General features: G+C 35.0%; 1 protein-coding gene and 1 long non-coding RNA gene across 3 annotated transcripts in view; one reads left to right on the top strand and one right to left on the bottom strand.

The window, feature by feature from the left end:
- The window catches only part of LOC118191680 (sodium-dependent phosphate transporter 1-B-like), a 319,865-nt gene that overhangs the window by 181,835 nt on the left and 119,660 nt on the right, over positions 1-18,370 (top strand). The gene's annotated exons all lie outside the window — the stretch shown is intronic.
- Positions 1-18,370, bottom strand: part of LOC118191679 (uncharacterized) — a 185,959-nt gene that overhangs the window by 142,388 nt on the left and 25,201 nt on the right. Inside the window, exon 4 of one of the 2 annotated variants that reach the window (XR_015041825.1) lies at positions 9,660-10,462. The exons of the other annotated variant lie outside the window; for it this stretch is intronic. This is a non-coding gene — a long non-coding RNA (uncharacterized LOC118191679). Of the gene's footprint in view, positions 1-9,659; positions 10,463-18,370 lie in introns of those variants that run through there. 2 annotated transcript variants of the gene reach the window in all.

Below are 18,370 nucleotides of genomic sequence, written 5' to 3'. Positions count from 1 at the left end.
TACTGAAAGCGGTCGTTAAGGAGTTGTTTGAAGTTAATTAATAAAGTAGCCTCAGTTTACTAAGCAATTAGCTTTTTAATTTCACCCCCCCCGCCCCCCCGCTTTCCTAGCACGCTTTTTGTCTTTTACACGTCCTTGATCTAAGCATATTTAGATTAACGACTAATAAAAAACTTAATAAAAAATCATAACGGGAGACCAGCATGACTTAACGAGAGTGAATAACCATGATTGATTGACTTAACTGCATAAATATTAAACGGCGAATTTTCTTTTGCGTAACCGCTGGTTGGAGGTGATTTGTTGAGCGAAAGCAAACTCAACTGTTGTGAGAGATTAATAGCTAATCTGTACTATAGCATATTTTACCAGCATAAATCAAATTTAGTCTTGAGTTTACCTTATTAAAAGTTAATTAAGATGATAGCCAAATGAGTGCAATCTTTTAAGGGTTAGTTTTTCTGTTGTTATTCCATATACATTTATTTGGAAGTTCTATATTATTCTGTGAACTCTCCGTCTTTGAAATTTCCGTTTATTTTTAGCTTTTAAAGATAAGGTTAAGATTTAAAATAAGTTTAACTCTTTCCTTTCAAACAGCTATCCAAAATATACTTTGAATGTTTATTTGAACGAAAACAAAAAACCTTTGAAGCAGACTTCAATTATTGAGATAGCAAGAAAAAGTAGAGCATTTGCATTTTACCATAGAATAATTGTTGCTGCTGGAAAATTCCCATATTCTAATGTTAATTAGTTACGAGTACAGTTAAAGTTGTTATGGTCTTATTTATATACATAAAAACAATAACATAAACACTGGTTTCATGCAGAAGGCCGCTATCTTCCGCCTTAACAACTTTACTGGTTATGTTTTTAACAACTAAATAATTACTCTCTATTCGCCGCACAACCGGGATAGTGGCTAGAGACGCTATCTGGCGTACCGAAGAGCCCCGGGTTGGAATCTCGGAGAAGGCATGGATGTTTGTAAATGTATAGTATCTGTGCAAAATGGGGGACTCTAAATATGTGGCGAGCCGAAAGTCTTTTCGGTTGGTGGTGGGGGAAAACAGGTGGGAAATTCTCAGACCCGCCCCCCCCCCATATGTACTGTGCATCAAAATTGAGGGTGGAACCGAGAAAAATGGTACTGTCACCTGTATGGTGATCAAAATTCTTGCCAAAGACAGGCGCTATCTTACACTCCTTGCCAGGATGAATTCCGTGATCTTGCTCTGATGTCGCTCTCAGATAAGTAAGTTGAGTCATAACACCATTCCGCATTCAGTTATCTGTTAACAAATCTAAACTCATACAATACAAAATCTAAGTCAATGGTTCACAGTTTATGATATTTATTCTTTTATAATTCTTATAACATTGTTATGAAAGAAGAGGTTTTTTTTTTAGTCCAAAGGGACTTTGTCCCTGAAAGACTATTGTTTTCGTTTTGCGATTTTGCGTTGAATTACTATAAATGTCCGTTTCATTTTTCAAACTGTTGCCACCCAATGTTAGACTCCTGCATTATATTTGAAGAAATTAAGTAATGAAAAATCTGCATAAATGTATGTCTATTTCTCGCATTGTGATAAAACAACGCTACATAGAGCCATCGAATTTTGAATAACGTAATCCTCCTACGAATATGGGCACGTGGAAGACCAAATTTGAAATTTGAAATTTGTTTTATTATCGATTTCATATTTTGTAAAACTTTAACGAATTTTTGATTAACAAACTCAAAGATTTCAAATCGAGCAATGGCAACACTCTACAGGGAAAAAAAAAAAAAACCTTTTTATCTCCAGCGCGCGGAACTGTGTATCGGAAATTCTAAAGATAGGCTTATTTTAAAATTATTTTGCGACATTGCTATTGAACTGAATTTTATGGTTTCAGTGCAAAGAACATGATATTTAATAAATAAAGGTAACACACAAAACGTTAAAAAATGCCCCTTTGGACGTAATCTAAAATCTGAAACCTTTCAGTTTTTTTTAGTGGAAGGCGGAATCCATATTGGCATTAAAATTCTGCATGATAAAGCTGGCATTTCATTGCATAAATTTGTCAGTAATGAAACAGTTGGAGCGCCTGAAATACTAGTTGGAAGTAAATGCAAGATTAACTGTATTGGGTGATATGTTTCTTTTCATGATCTGCCCGATGCATTAGTCATTAACACCTAACAGCCGTTTTTTTAAGGTATATCGAATAGTTTGAAATGTCTTCTGAATTCATTAGTTTCATTTGCTTAAACAGGAGCGTCCACAAGTTTAAATGTTATCTTTCCTTTAATAAACTCTATCTTCAGCGAAGATAATGAATGCCTTCAAGACCTAATATTCATTTCTGTTATAATGACTCATCTGCATACTTCTTCATCCCCCCGGAAACTTCTAAGATAGTTTTTTATATACATGTTATCGATTTTTCAGAATGGAATTTTTATAGAAAAATTATCAAGAAACTTCAGTAATTTTTCCATTCACAAAAAAAATGAGAGTATATATGATAGTTAGTTTTTAAATAAAATACCCGTAATCGGAAGAATATAAAAATAGTTTCAAAGATTACTTAAACATTTGTTAGACGCGTGTGAGGACTTTTGTAGCTTAAATCTCTCTTCCTTCTTTCCTTTAAGTATATTCTTTCAACGAGATTATTGATGATTGTCCAAATCTTGACTTTTTGATTGCAGAATCATTTATTGTGGAAAACAGTTTGAAATTCTTCTAAGATCCCAACATCTTAGATGAGGTACTGCCTCATTATTTAAGCACTAATACCAAATTACCAGCATAAGTATAAAAAAGGCTCTAATAAAGTTTATTAATAGCTACTATAGATTATATTGAACTAATATATATGATTGTAGAACTAAATACTAATTAAATTAATAAACTAAGTACTAATTAACTCAATTCTACACATAATACTATGTGCATGAGAAGAGTTAAAAAGTCATAAACTTTGCAATCACTCATAAAAACAAATGATTTATAGCACTGCTTTTGCTTCTGTGACTAAGGTACACACATACTTACTCGTAAGGTACACACATATTAATCGAAGCTTACGTTCTCCTCGTGTTAATACCAAAAATGGGCTTTCCAGATTTCTGTTTATTTAGTAATTAATCACTAACAAATCCTTATGTCATCAGCTCTAAAATAATGATAATAAGCCAGAGCAGAATATTCGGTGGCACAATTTTCTAATTTTTTAAAAATATCTTTTGCTACACTGGGGTGCAAAAATTAAGGACGAGACGGTTTTTTCAATATAACTTTGTACAAAAGCTTTCCAAATCAACACATTTAATACCGTAAGATCCCCAATACGTAAGGACTTGAGTAATGTAAGCAAAACTTACTAAAAGAGAAATCAGAGGGATAAAAAGAAGCTTTATTGAAAAAGTAGCATGGAGCGCAATGCGACTGAAGGCCGAAACATCCCTGTGATGGGTGTCCAGCAAGAAACATCCGGTCTTTAACAGGGGGTATGATCTCCCCTGACTGCTAGGCAGGTTTCACAGCGTCTGCCCATGCTGAGAATGAGGGTGTCAATGAGTTGTTGAGGTATTGCTGCCCATTCGTCTTGCAGCGCCAATCGAAGCTCCGGAATCGTTACTGGTGGTAAGGTACGAGCTGCCAAGCGTCTGCCTAGAAAATCCCATACATGCTCGATGGGATTGAAATCCGGAGATCGTGCCGGCCAATCCATACGTTCAATGTTTTCACTCTCTAAGAGCTGTTCGGCAGCTACTCTGCGATGACATGGTGCATTGTCGTCCATGAAAAGGAACTGCGGACCCATAGCGCCTCTAAAAAGACACACATATGGAAGAAGAATCTCGTTACGATAGCGGGTCCCGTTGACTGAACCTGCGTCGAAGATGTGAAGGTCTGTACGACTACCAAGCATGATTCCTCCCCAAACGAGAACACCGCCACCTCCATACCTGTCCCTTTCAATTATGTTCGAGGGATGATTGCGGCTTCCCCGCTCTCTCCAGATGAGTATTCGATGAGAATCGCTACTCAGACTGAATCTGCTCTCATCTGCAAAGAGTACTCGTCCCCATTCATTGTCTCTCCAATTCCGGTGTTCCCGGCACCACAGATAACGCCTTCTCCGATGGGCAGGCGTTAGAGGTACACACCGTACAGGGCGTCGTGCAAGCAGACCACCATTGTGCAGTCTTCTGGCCACGGTAAAACGCGATATCGGTCGTCCAGTCGCCTGTGTCGTGTGTCTAGCGATTTCTCCCGCTGTCTGCCGCCTGTTTCTTCTGGCCTGTAAGGCAATATACCGGTCATCTGCGGGTGTGGTTCCTCGTGGACGACCACTACTAAACCCCCGGATAGCTATTCCTGTAGTTTGAAATTGTTTCTAAAGTTGTGAAACAATGCTGTGAGCAATTCCGAACTCTGCAGCCACACTTGTCACACTGCGGCCTTCCTCCAACTTCCCAATGATTCGACCTCGGGTAAAAGCATCCAGATGTCGTCTAACAGATTGATTATTCGCCATTTCTCGCTGAGGCAGCAACTCGGTGTGATTTTAACTGCTATACGGCGTGCAATCTCTTTGCCAGAAATACTGATCTTACACCGACAACATGCTTTATACTACTCAGACACTCCCCCATTACGTCTACCTGAATATCTGCGCATGTGCTACCGTACATCACCTTACTTAATCTCCTGATTGGTCTTTCTGTCCGCTCTGCCTCTTCGTTCAGCTGATATGCTAATTTTTCGACTTCGTCCTTAATTTTTGCACACCAGTGAATAATACATGCATGCGTAAAAGTAATATAGCTTTCAAATATTTCCCGAATGGTAACTTAGATTACCAATTCAAATTTTATTTTATTTCATATAAACAATTACAAGATGAGGTAGCGTAACCAAAAACATCAGTTATTGATAACTCGATGATTCCTGAAGATGCCATGTATCTTTTGGTATCATAATTTAATCAACTGTGCGCATCAGCAAGCACGGTATAAATTCCTGAAATTCTGAAATTAGAACTTCTCAGAAATAGTTAAGACTAATGCTAACTGCTAAAAACTGCGATAATTTTTTAGAAGATTCCACTCAGATTAGCTGTACATACAGATGAAGGTCACTGCCTTTAGATCAAATAAGGGCTTAGAAATTAAACGCTTTATGTGTGAATATTTTGTAACTACTAACTGATATTGCCTCATGTTAAGTAGACTTCAAATTAAAACAGACGGCTGAAATTTTTCACACTTGCTGAAAATTATTCAGTGGAATAATAACTCTTCTTATTTTTATTTTCAGTAGAAATTTTAAGGTAAATATATTTTAAAACATGTTCAAAACACTTCTTACACTAGCGTGAAAAATAATAAACAAATACTATTTCTGTTGTTATTTCATCAACATAATTTTCAGCTCTAAAGTTTAGAATATAACATAATGTTGAAAATCGTGTAAAACTAAACGCATGTCCTAGATAATCTATGTTGAATATTTCACCCTCACAATCCTTTAAAGAATGGATTAACTGACCCATTTTTGATGCTTGAAAATGTAGAACTTGTTACGTGTCATTTTGCAATTGACCTCGTTGAAACATCTTATTATAGTATGCTAATAATATTACGCTCCAATTAGTTCAATGTGCAAAGATCAACCTGTGGAAGCACAGATCAAGGGAGCATTTCGAACATAGGCCAGATCACTGAAGAACCTTGTAAACTTGCGTTTGCTGTCATCAGGTGGACTGACGTCACCTTAATTTTCCGGTGTTTGTGAAGTAGTGCCAGAGATTTTGGAAAACCCACCCATTGGCAGTACGCCAGTCCATGTGAATGCTGCATAACTTCAACGAGCTACGTCTGAAATCCGAATGACACAAAACTGGAATCTGTGATCACGAGTAGTCTAACTAATGCTAATGCTTTAATTGACTTTTAAAATTCCTGTGTAAAACTTAGCCTGAATGTGCTCTTCGTAAATCAGAAAATATAATAAAATATGAGATATTTCTGTGGAATATAACTACACTAGTGTATTAATTTGAAATGAAATCGATGTGCATATGTTCTGCAAGCATCTAATAAAATACATATCTCTTCGGAAAAAAATTTAAATGCTATTAACAAATAAACATATTTCTATTATTTAAACATATCAAAATATAGGGGTATAAGGTTAAAGACATTTCTTTGCGGCTTAAATGCTTTAAAATTCAATGATAAATTTTTACTATTCTAACATATCCATATATATCAATAAGGAATAATCCGAATCTGAAGGTGAAGCTGACGAAGTTCTCGAGATTTGTAAGGCACTGTGTCAATTTAACGGTTTAATCCCCTGATATAGCATGATTCCAGTTCTTTAGGGTATCTGCATCATTAAACTTCTTCTAGTGTGATACCGGTATATATATTGTGAATTTATCCAAACCATTTGGAAATTCATTTTTAAAATTAACTATATAACCACCAATAAAAATTAATTAATGAAAAAAATTCGTTTTTGAAACTCTTTTTGTGTTTTCGATACTCCAATATTAAATCTCTTTCTTTCGCGTAATAAAATTGATAGGAATAATATTTTCAGCTCAAGCTTCAATAATACTTTACCATGCCCATTTCATGTGGCTTCTGTCACATCTCTGTTAAATATAGTAAATATCAGAACGTATCGTGACATGTTCAGAGAACATTTAAAAATATTATGTTTTCATATATTTTGCGGACGAAGTGAGCTAAATAATCAGATTGATCGACTGTGAAAGTTATACAGTTTCTTAATAAACCGAACTCAAAGCACGATATTCAAAACGTCCAAAAGTTCGCTGTAGTTTTCCTATAAGACTTCATTCCCCTAATTGTCAGTGCCAGAATATTTAAATGTTGTATCGCGCGTGAAGGAATGCAAATTTCTTCTTTGAGGAAAGTATCTAAAAGCCGAGTTTCGGTAAGAGAAAGGAGAGTTAGGCTATAACCGCCACTTTTGCTGTAGATACGTTATCCTTCGGGCATACTGTTGAGAATATGTTTTGTCTCTGTCTTTCTCCAAATAACTCTTTGTCTAAAATCCCTTTCCAAGCAAAATTTCAACTCATTTCTAAAGAAAATCGACTGCATTCTCAAGATGCTCAATTGCAGTGCTCTTTATATCATTTCAAACACATACCGCTTGCAGATGAAATGAGCGAGCACAAAACACTGATACTTTTGTAAAAAGCCTTGTTTTGTTAAGCCTAATATGCTCTATAAATTTCGTTATGTTCGTTCGTTATACTCGGTAGAAGTTCGCGAGCTTGGAGCTTTGATAATTTCTTTTCTCTGTTAAAGTCATGAAACAGTTCTCCACTGTGGTTATGACTGGTTGATGGCCTTAGAAGAGTTTCAGCTGCTACCACTGGCTTTGTTTGGTTTGGTTTGGATTATGTAATTACGGCAAAGGCTCGAGGGCTATCTGCCTAAGGGGAAGGCTGCCTTTGTGGACGAGATTCTAAGGGAAACTGACTCGTATACACGTTACACATGGGGGAAACCACTAAAACGTCCATACAGCCAGCCCGTTCGCAGGATTAGAACCTAGGACCGAAATACCAGTGTTCAGCGGCTTACCGCTCGGCTGCTGGTGGGCCTGCCACTAGCTTAAAGAGCTTGCTTTGGGAATACAGGGTGCTTATTTTATTTTTTGCCCCTTTCTTTTGTCTAATCACTGTACCATATTATTAAAAATTATTTGAATGCTTTCATATGGTTGGTAATGTTGAAATATTAAAAAATAAAAATGTATCCTTGCTAGCTGAGGATCTATTTATAACAACAGTTATCTAGGCTGTAACTCATTATTAGGCTGTAACTCATGCTGTTCACTCGGTTAATGTATTCCTAATTTGCATATTTTTACATCCGAAGTAGTTTGTTAAACCTTCCTTTTCAAACTTTATTTTCTATCTGTCCAATAAAATCAAGGATTTACTTTCATTTTCTGTTACCTTTTACATGTTATCTCCAGTGTACTTTAGTTCTCCATTTAATAAAATATTTTTCTCACATATCATTAATGTTCCCATATAATTTATGTTCTTAGAAGCGGTATACGAGAAAAATCAACTGTATCCTTATAAAGTGTCCTCACAACTTCATAACGATGCCTCGCCATAAAGATAATTGGTAGTTATGCAAATCGGTAAATGGTTATGCGAAGGCAGATAGATACCTTTCATATGGGTCTCCCAACAGCGTATTTTCGTTTTCTTCTTAGGAAGCGCAACCTGCCTGTAAATTTAGCGATCTACCAGAGTTTTGGAGCAATTTCGTTGGAGAAATAGCTCACTTGTGCAGTTAACCAGAACATGCATTCTACATGCTTGAATATTATCACATCTATCTACCTAAAGATTAAAAGCTAAATAGATTTTCTTCGAACCATACGAACAAAAGTTTTGAAAAAAATTATTTTATTATATTTATTAGTCCAAAGGGACAATTTACCCAGAAAGGCTATTAATTCCGTTTTGGCATTTTGCGTTAATTCAGTATAAATGTAGGTTCTATTTTCAAATTGTTGCCACCAAATATTAGAACCCTGTATTATATTTAAGGAAATTAAATAATGAATTATCTGCATGAATGTATGTATGTTTCTCTCATTGTGATAAAACAACGGTAACTACGGTATTTTTAATAACGTACGTTTCCATCCGAATATGGTCATCTTGAAGCCCAAATTTGGAATTTGAAATTTGTTTTATTATCTACTAGCCGCTACGCGGCGAGCCTTCGTCTGGCTTTTAAAAGTACCAGAAAAATGCCTAAAGGGAACAAACACCAATTAAATTTAAAAATCTGCACAGAATTTTACTCTGCAGAACAACTTTATCCAAAAACAAAATTCATTAAAAATTTATTACATATAAACAAATTGCAATGAAATAAGTAATATTCCTTAATACAAATATTGATTATCCTGATAAATAAATTAACCAACTTCCCGTTGCCTTTTCTTGACAAATGTACGGTACCCAAGAGAAACATTAAATTTAAAAACTGCACAGAATTATCGCTCTCATTTTTCCAAGTGGCAACAGTGCTGATATCAATGGCAACAATGATATATCAGCAACAATGGCTGCATGCCATTATTGCTGATATAATGAGAGATAATTATCGATTTGATGCGATTTCAACAAAAACATAAAATACACAAAATCTGATTCGAATTTTGAAAAAAGTCGCTTCGTGGTGCACTGGCTCTTGTCTAGATGCACACATGTACCAAATTTGGTAGCCCTGGGTCTATTAGCTTACGCGCAGCACAAACGAAAGACACACACCATACAGACTCTTCCTTTTATTATAAGTAGAGATTTCATGTTTTGTAAAATTTTAACCAATTTTTAATTAACAAACTCCACGATTTCAAAGCAAGCAATGGCAACACTGTACGGAAAAAAAAATTTAATTTCCAGCCCGCGAGACTGTGTATCGGAAATTTTAAAAATATGCTCATTTTAAAATTATTTAGCGATATTGCTGTTGAAATGAATTTTATGTTGTAACTGCGGAAAACATGATATTTAATAAATAAAGGTAACACACAAAACGTTAAAAAAATATTAGGCGTAATATAAAATCTGAAAGCTTCATTTTTTAATTGTTTTATTATTTTCTACGTTATAATTGTTTTTAAATTTACAAATACAAACAAGTTTTCGGAAACAAAATCACAGATTCTAATTGCATGAATGTTCGATTTTAATTAATGCGATCGGTGCGTTTCTTGCCATAGAATTCCTTAACTTCATTCTTAAATCACTTCGGTCAAAAATATTAAACCTGTTTCTCGTTTTCAGTAGTAAATTATTGACTTGACTAAAGTCAGTTTCTAGCAGATAAGAAGAGAGAAAGGTCAATAATGTTGTTCGGTAACAACTTTTATTTTGAGATATTTCTCTTGGAGGATTTTATATTCCATATTTACCATTACCATATATACCATTTCGTATCTATGTGTTTTGAATGAAACTTGTGTTTGAACATCCTCCTTTAATGCAGTCAACTCCTGTTGCATCATCATATCAAGATCAAATAAGCGCAGAATAGCGGCTGTATGAGTCTTGCTGGCACGTGCAAATTTTCAGTGTCTTGGAAGCCAATATTAAAATCTTTTAAATTTTGCAAGAGTATTGTATATCTATATTTTCTGAGAACATTTTACTTTCTTTATAATTTTGTGTTTGTATTTTCTTGTGTTTCTGCAGTTCACTCATTTTATATTAAATTTTTTGTGCAAAAATTCATATATTTTAAAAAGTATTATTATATTAAGTAATTTTTGTGTATTTTCTCTTACATTCATTTTGTATGATGGTTATATGGTATTATCACTGAAGATGGTTATGCTGTAACATGCTGCTGGTCGGGCGTGTAGGAGTTGCTTGCATTCTGAAACATAAACATTAAAAAATGTTTTAATCGGAAACAATTTTTAAACTTTAGCACAAATCAAAGAAAATATTTCAATTCTGGCATAATTTCGACTGTTTAAGATTTCATGTAAAGCTTTGTCAGCGGTCATAAAATCAGAAATGAGGACAAAGAGCAAAAAAGGCGTCCTCTGTGGCCAGGAAATCTGAACTTAGGGAATTTTCCTTAACACTACGACGCTTAAGATCGTACAAAATATAATCAATATAATAATATATCATCTGTATAATTCTTGAAGGTCCCAAAACATTCTCTTTTCTACTAGCTAACTTGAAAATGTAGTTTGATTAGTCACCAGTTAAAAGAATATTTATGAGAAGGGAATTCTATTTGAGATAAGCTTTGGTCAATTATATTTGGATACAGTAAGTCCTCCTTCAATTTCATTTATATTAATAAGCATAATAAGCGTATAAAAAGTTGCTTTTTGATTAAATAAGCAAAGAAAATTTCAACTAGAATTTGAGCGCCTTGAATTTTATTTTATGAGAAAGTTTATAAAGTATTTATCCTTCTTTTTACCTTCTTATAATCAAATTTGTTAATAAGTATTATTTCTTGAAACTTTAAAAATTCATCTAAGCTTCTCTCTTTACGTCACAGATTTCTAAAATACTCATTAACTTTAGATTATCTTTTCGTTTACATAAGCTAAGACATCTCACAGGAAAGGGCTGTGATGTTAATATCGCTTATATTCCCGTGTATTTTGTTTTAGCATTTTATGCTGAACATTAATTTATTAATTTGCAATAAACACAGACTCTAGTTTATAATTTAATTATACTGAAAGCAAGAAAATATTTTCCCTGTGTATTCTGATGAGTAGCATTTAAATGCTTAAAGTGATGAAAAATTGTTTCGGTTGTGGTTTTTTTTTTTTTTTTTTTTTTTAAATGCTCGAAATCAAGGAAAGCTGTGAGTGCCTTAATTATTGTGCATGTCACATTATGATTCATTCAAATAAAACACATTTAATGTGCTATTAGAAAGGAATTTTAATGTAGCTGAAAACTTGAAAAAAAAATTCACGCAGTTTTTGTATTTTAATCCATACTAAATAATTGTTAACTGCATAATAAGGATCAACATTGGAATTGAGGGGTTGTTAACCCTGGAAATTCTGCTAAAACGTTTTGCAATAAATGCAGCAGTAGGTTTTATGTTAAGCTTTTCGTGTGTGGTTGCATTACGGTAGAACCAGTGAGCACGAGGAATTCGAAGTAGCGTTATGTTTGGTCTGATTTGCAGTCTCAGAAACGTAGTTTTACATACAAAACCTCATATAGGCATAAGTAATAATAGGGCGCAACATAGCCTTATAGATGAGTAAAACTTGCTATCAACGCATAAAGACGAGTTCCTACGAATTAAGGGGTGAAGGATAGCTTTACACTTCCGGAACGTAGAGATTATGCGTGTAATGTGTTGGCTTCCATGTTAATCTTTGGTCAAGTATAACACCAAGATAGGTTACTTGCTTGGACCATGGCAGAGCAGTATTATACATACAAATATTAAAGATGATAGCTCTTCGGTATGGAAACATAGCCGCCACCGTTTTTCCGACTTTGATCTTTATTTTCTAGCTCGAAGCCAGGAATCCAGTGCATGTATGTGATTTTATAGTGCATGTTACAGAGATGCGTTTCGTGCAAGGATTGCAGTATTGTCTGCATACATGTAAGTGTTGTGTTGGGAGTGCGGAGTATGTTGTTCACATAAAGTGAGAAAACTATTGGGCCAAGGATTAACCCTTGTGGTACACCGGCTATGATTTGCCGGTTTTGGGAGTATGTATTTTTCAAGCGAGCGACAGAGAGTCTGTCGGTGGGATAGGAATTAATTGTTTGTGAAATGTAGTCTGAGGGAACCCAAAGTAATAAGTTTGTAAGGTATTCCCTCCAACCAAACGCGACAAAAGGCCTTTGAGATATCGAGAAAGAGTCCACGAATCGATTCTTGGTTGCTAAGTCCATCCGAGATACTTCGACAACAGGCAAAAGTTGGTGTACCGTAGAATATCGAGGCCGGAGCCCATGCTGTACCTCTAGACGTCAAACTATACCAGCAGGCGTGTCAAACGGTCCCCGTATGTCGGGAAGAAGGAGTTGGGACGATTCGCTTTACTTTAACATTGAAACCTATGGCGTTTTCATCACGTAACTTTTTTAATTATTAAAATTAGATGCTGTTGCAGTTATTTCTTATCACCTTTCCCGCATACTATAGCTTGAATAAATCACGTCTTTCGTTTACCTTCTCTCTATATTATATATATAAAAAAAATGTGAGTGCTTATTTAAAACTTTTGGTGAGCAGATTGCTTCCAAAATGCTTTTCTACTCGATATGTTTGAACAGCATAATCATAAAGTAACAAAGATGTATTGTGATTATCCAATGATTTTACGGTTCTTCTAAAGACTGTTCGCTATCTGTATGTGTGTCACATTTATTACCACTTCATGATCAATTAGTTGATTGGTTTCATCTTTAGTTAGCTCTCCGCTAAATTCTATAATTGTACCACGATTGCGAACTTCAAAATATCATATATGTATACATTCAAGGTTTAATGTTAAGTTGAGAGCGTAAACTTAGTGTAACTTAATGCATAGAGATAATAACAGACGTCGAAGGCTGACTGTACATATTTTATTTCTTTAGAAAACTTACATTGTCGTAACGTACCGGCTAGCTTTTGATCACATGTATGCCCTTTTACACCGTTATGAGATAAAAAAAAAAGATAAGTTGCGAAAAAGCAGAAATGTGGCTTGAAAGCTTGGTGCAGAATGAATCATTTTTATTTCAGATTAATCCCTGTTGATTGATAGTTAAGTTTCGGCTCCCAAGTTTGAAATTTACTGGGTCGTACGGACGTTTCTGCGGTTTTTCATACCGCAGCACATTTTCTTCTTATTGCATATTCTGTTAGTGCTGATAAGACGTGGCTTTGATTAAAGCAGATGTGTAAATACAGTCTTTTCAGCTTACGTTGTATAATTCTAGTAATATCATGGCAAAAAATTCTATCCTAATTTTAGTTTCAGTCTAATGCTGAAACAGGATAGCCTAGAAGATAATTTTTGTCATATGCGGTTCGATTTTAAAAAAGAAATTAAAAAGTCGTACTGCTCATAAATTTAGATGTACAAAAGATTAGAGAAAATTTATATATGAATAAAGTGCGCTTTCTGATGATGCAGTTTGAAGATAGTTTATGAAGTAGGTTTGAGATGATGGTTTGGTTGTAAGATTCATTATTTAAATTAACCAGTTATTTATAATTTCAGCCTCTACTATAATTTTTCCTTACTGTTTCCTTACCAGAAGAGTATTTAAGCTGAGATTTTTAGATTGTAAGACAGAACGTGTTTCTGCCTATCGTGGCCACGTTATGTTAGTTAGTGGTTGTCTTTGCGTTATTGCTGCCGACATTTAAATTTGATACGTCGATTAGAGTTTTTGAACCATCTTAGATTTAAATTTAATTGTGTAGTATTTAATCGTGTAAATTAGATTTAATTCCACTGCTAGTCTACGGTTTAAATTTCAAATTAACTTTTACGTTAGTTAATTGCTACAAGTGGTGGTTGATTCTGTTAGCACAAAAGTGCGTTTATGTTCAAGGTTCTGTTTCAATAAGAAGGTTGTTTACACATTTTAGTCTCTGTAGTTACTTCAGAAGCAGCGACAATTCGCTTTACGTCTTTCAGAGGTTTGGAACTAGTTTATGCTCCCAAAGCAAGCCAGTCCCTACAGATGGCGCACGAATTTAAAAGTGGACGATAATTCGGCGCCACCAGGATTTGGCAATTGGGTCCCAATATCCCCAGTCGCCCTGTAAAAGGAGAGTATATAAGGTATTTTCTCCCTCTTTCGCCTTATATTTACATTGCCCCCCATGCCGCAAAGACACTATACATTTACAAACATCCATGCCTTCTCCGGGATTCGAACCCGGAACCTTCGGTCCTGCAGTAGGCCCCCTAACCGTCTGGATTGCAATGGTAAAGGGTTGAAAACTGGAATTAATAAAACATTTTCCATGCAACTTATTTTCTTGTGAACCACACTTTTATATCTGTTTGTTCAATTTGTATAGATACAAAAATCTTTACGCTCTAATGGATCATCTTGCGTATCCTCGTATATTCCTCTTTGTTATACATTAGTACGTAATGCAAAATGCAAACTGGCGAATTTTGCAAATGCGAATACTGTTATTTTTTATATTCCATTTGGTAAATATTTAGCAGATTTCATAAAAGAAAGGACTTGCTAACACTATAAATATGTAGATCAAGAGTTTTTGTTATAATGAAAATAAAGGGGGAAAATCTAGGGAAATGTAAAAACACGCAGAATAATTTTCGCTTAAGGAATTCGAATGCTTTTTTGAATTCGATAACATGAAGATGTTTTTAAAAGTAATAAACATGTATGAAAAAAAATCCCGTGTTCTCTTCCTTGTTTGAAGCAGTAGCAAATATGCCTAAAGAAAATTGGACCAATTATTCACAACCGTTATTCATAACGAATAAGTCAAGGGTCCTCAACCATAGGGATCCCCCCCTAGGGGGCAGGGGGAATTTCACAGTTTCAGGGGCGGAATGCGGTCAGCCTCTTATTTATCTGTTATGGTTTTAGATTTAATTTATGAATATAAAAGTCTAGCTTTATTCAACCTTTCACATCTATCAACATTTTCTGTACTTTTTCCTATTTAATTCATCAAACACATTAAAAATGATCTAAATTTAAATAAATGTATATGTATGAATTTTGGAATAGTTGTTTAACAATGGTGAAAGGGATGCGGGGGCAAAAAAGGGTGAAAACCACTATTCCAAGCAAATCTGGTGAATGAATTCATTTTTATTTGCATCATTAAGCAACAGATGGCGCTGAGTAATAACAAAACTAATTTCCATACATAAATTTGGGTAAAAGCCAAAAAAAAAATAGTGTAGGAGTGATAAATCTAGCTTCTCTGATTAGTATGTTACAAAACGCACTATTAACGAAGTTTGGATGATAATTTTTATAAGGATTGCCAGATTTTATTAAAATTTATTTACACGGTCTGGTAATCTGTCTTTGACGTCAAACTTGCAGTGCTCCACTTTGTTCTCCCCCCCGCCCATTTTATGATGAATGAACATGCCGCTTTACCGGATTTGGATAGGTCAAAATTTGCGAGATTGGTTAAAAATAGCCCAGAGATCAAACACTAGACGTCAGTGCATAACGGTGTCTGGACAACACGTTGTAGCTGTTAAGAGTCTTTTGATAAGAAAGGAGAACGAATGTTTATTTTTAACCTTCTTTTTTTTTTTTTTGCGCTTATTTGAAATTCAAATCACTCAGATTTCTGATACGATAAGTACTGAATTCAAATCGCATTTAGAGTAAAAAAGCAAAGCAAACGCTTTAATTATTCCTAGACATTTTAGGCGGATTAAATTTTAAACGCGCAAAATATTCTGCCAAGGCTATTTCTAGAAAACCTAATTTCTACACCTATGACTAAATTTTAAAGTTTATCTGGAAACATTATATTTCTTAAATTGGTAGAGAAACACACCACCGTAAAAATTAAAATTAGGCAAAAATACATATTTAGGTCGCAGTAAATTTTCTGACGATGCGATACGAAATAACAGTAATAAGCAGTGGACTGTATGAAAAAAAGACTGTTTTAAATATAATTTTGATATGTATTTGTTTTCTCCCTCTTTTTCATTTCTTCAAATACATATTTCCATGGTTTTAAACAAAGTGCAAAGCCTGTGAGCCTCACGATATGAGAAGTTCTCACAACGTCCATTTTTAGATGGGAGTTCTCGTGAGTTCCTTCCCGTTGTCTTCTACTGCTAACGTCTTGGTAAATGTGCATTTCATAATATGCAGTTAGGTACTGACAAGTTTTTTTCCATCTTGCCATAAATGTCAGAGAAATGTCAATGTAGCTATTTGGGGTAGCAATGTAGCTATAGGGAGCTATTTGGGAGAGGGGTGAAGTAATCATTTTACATACTTGGATATGTTTCTCCTCCCCCTCCCCATCTGACCATTCCTTCTTGATACTATTGCAGCATCCATTTGATAATAGCGGGAGCCTACTGAGGTTTCGACGGGTCCCGGTTCGAATTCCGGAGAAGGCATGGATATTTGTAAATGTATAGTGTCTTTGCGGTATGGGGATACTCTAAATATATGGCGGGCCGAAAGTCCTGTCGTGTGGTTTGGCGATAGGGGAGAAAATGGGAGACCCCCGGACCACCTCCAGGGTGCTCTCTCTCAGAATTGTGGTGGAAAGTTGAAATCCGACCTCCTTGACGCTCTGGCAACCATTCTCCCATGAAATTATATGGACAAGACAATAACAACAATAACAGCATTTGATAATACCTCTTTTTTTTCCTTAATTTAATTTACAAATGGATTTCTTCAGCGTCACCTCTTGGCTTGACTTGATCAATAAGGTATTTAGAAATGAAACCTCCTCTGCTCGGTATAACCTTATAAGTTTCATTTTGGAAATGATCAATAAAATGCAAAAATGCATGTAACATGTAAGCCAACAACACTAATGAGAGACAGAATCCGACAGATATAAATGTAGATTTCAATTTGTATGCACGAAATGTGAGTCAAAAAGGAATTATGTTATTTCAAGTATAGAGAAGATAAAATGATTGTAATGTTTGTTAGAAAAGGTTATTATTCAGTAGGAAAAGGTGAGGGTTTCTGGTCTGAGACAATGGAATTTTGATGAGATTTCACGGAAAGGTAAATCTTTATAATAAACTTTTTCTGATATAATCATTCATATATTCAATTTGAAGATTTCTATGGATAACATCATCTCTGATATACTAAAGAGCATTTACAAACTCTCGCAATGTTTTCCTTTGGCCCACTTTACGCAAATTTGTCGTATGACCCCAAACTGGAGATCCCAAAATGCCGTATGACCCCAAACTGAAGATCAATAAAGTAGTGCAGGCCTAAGTATTTGTTTATGAAGGATAAGTTTGTTCTTAAGTGACAGACCGTTTCCTTCCCAGCCACAAATATTTTTCATTGTAAAATTGATTCTGTTGATATCTTTTTTTTAAAAAGTGTTCTCGGAAAATTAGTTTATTGTCTGCCTGAGCAAGAAAACGTTTAAAAAATCTTCAAAAAGATTGAGCTTTTTAATAGTTTTATTAGAGTTGCCTTTCCTGAAGATAATTTCTGAGGGATTTTGGATTTGGATCGTTATTCTCCGTTGTGTATCAATCTTCAAGTTTGTTTTGATAATTTTGACAGTGCTGCTTAATAACTTTGATGTTGGCTGCGAACTCAGAATTTCCGTGTCATCTGCGAACAGTGCAAGCTGAATTTGGGATCTTGCAGTAAATCAGAGGTATTGCTATTAAAATGGTTTTTTAGTCCACACTCCTTTACGGAACTTCTGCTTTAAAAAAATCCTGGTGGTGGAACAAGTGCTTCCCACATATACCTCGTAGGAGTTTATTATAATTTCCCAATATATATTTTTAATTTTAAACTACTTTCCTGTGTTTTCTTGTTTCCCGCCTACAATTCCCTGCCAGAATGAGTTTTCAGTATTGTGTTTTATGTAAGTAAGGTATAACCGGTATTTGATGGGAAGTATCGGTCACTTCCATAGAAGAGCTCAGAAGTTCTCAGTAGAGCGTGTTCTGCCTTCTGGCTGCGTCATTGCTTTAAGACAGTCTTACTACGTTCGGCCGTATTGTTACGTGCCTGTCAGTATTTGCCGGTGAGGTTTAAATAAGGGCCAACTTGGTTAGTTATTTCTGTACAGCCTTGGCTAAGTTTTAGTTAGTTA

Source organism: Stegodyphus dumicola, chromosome 6, assembly GCF_044657685.1.
Source record: "Stegodyphus dumicola isolate Sdum_Otavi_A_Nest chromosome 6, ASM4465768v1".
In the NCBI taxonomy this organism is placed as follows: Eukaryota; Metazoa; Arthropoda; class Arachnida; order Araneae; family Eresidae; genus Stegodyphus; species Stegodyphus dumicola.
The sequence above is the reverse complement of the archived record's forward strand: the minus strand, read 5'-3'. Positions and strand labels throughout refer to the sequence as shown.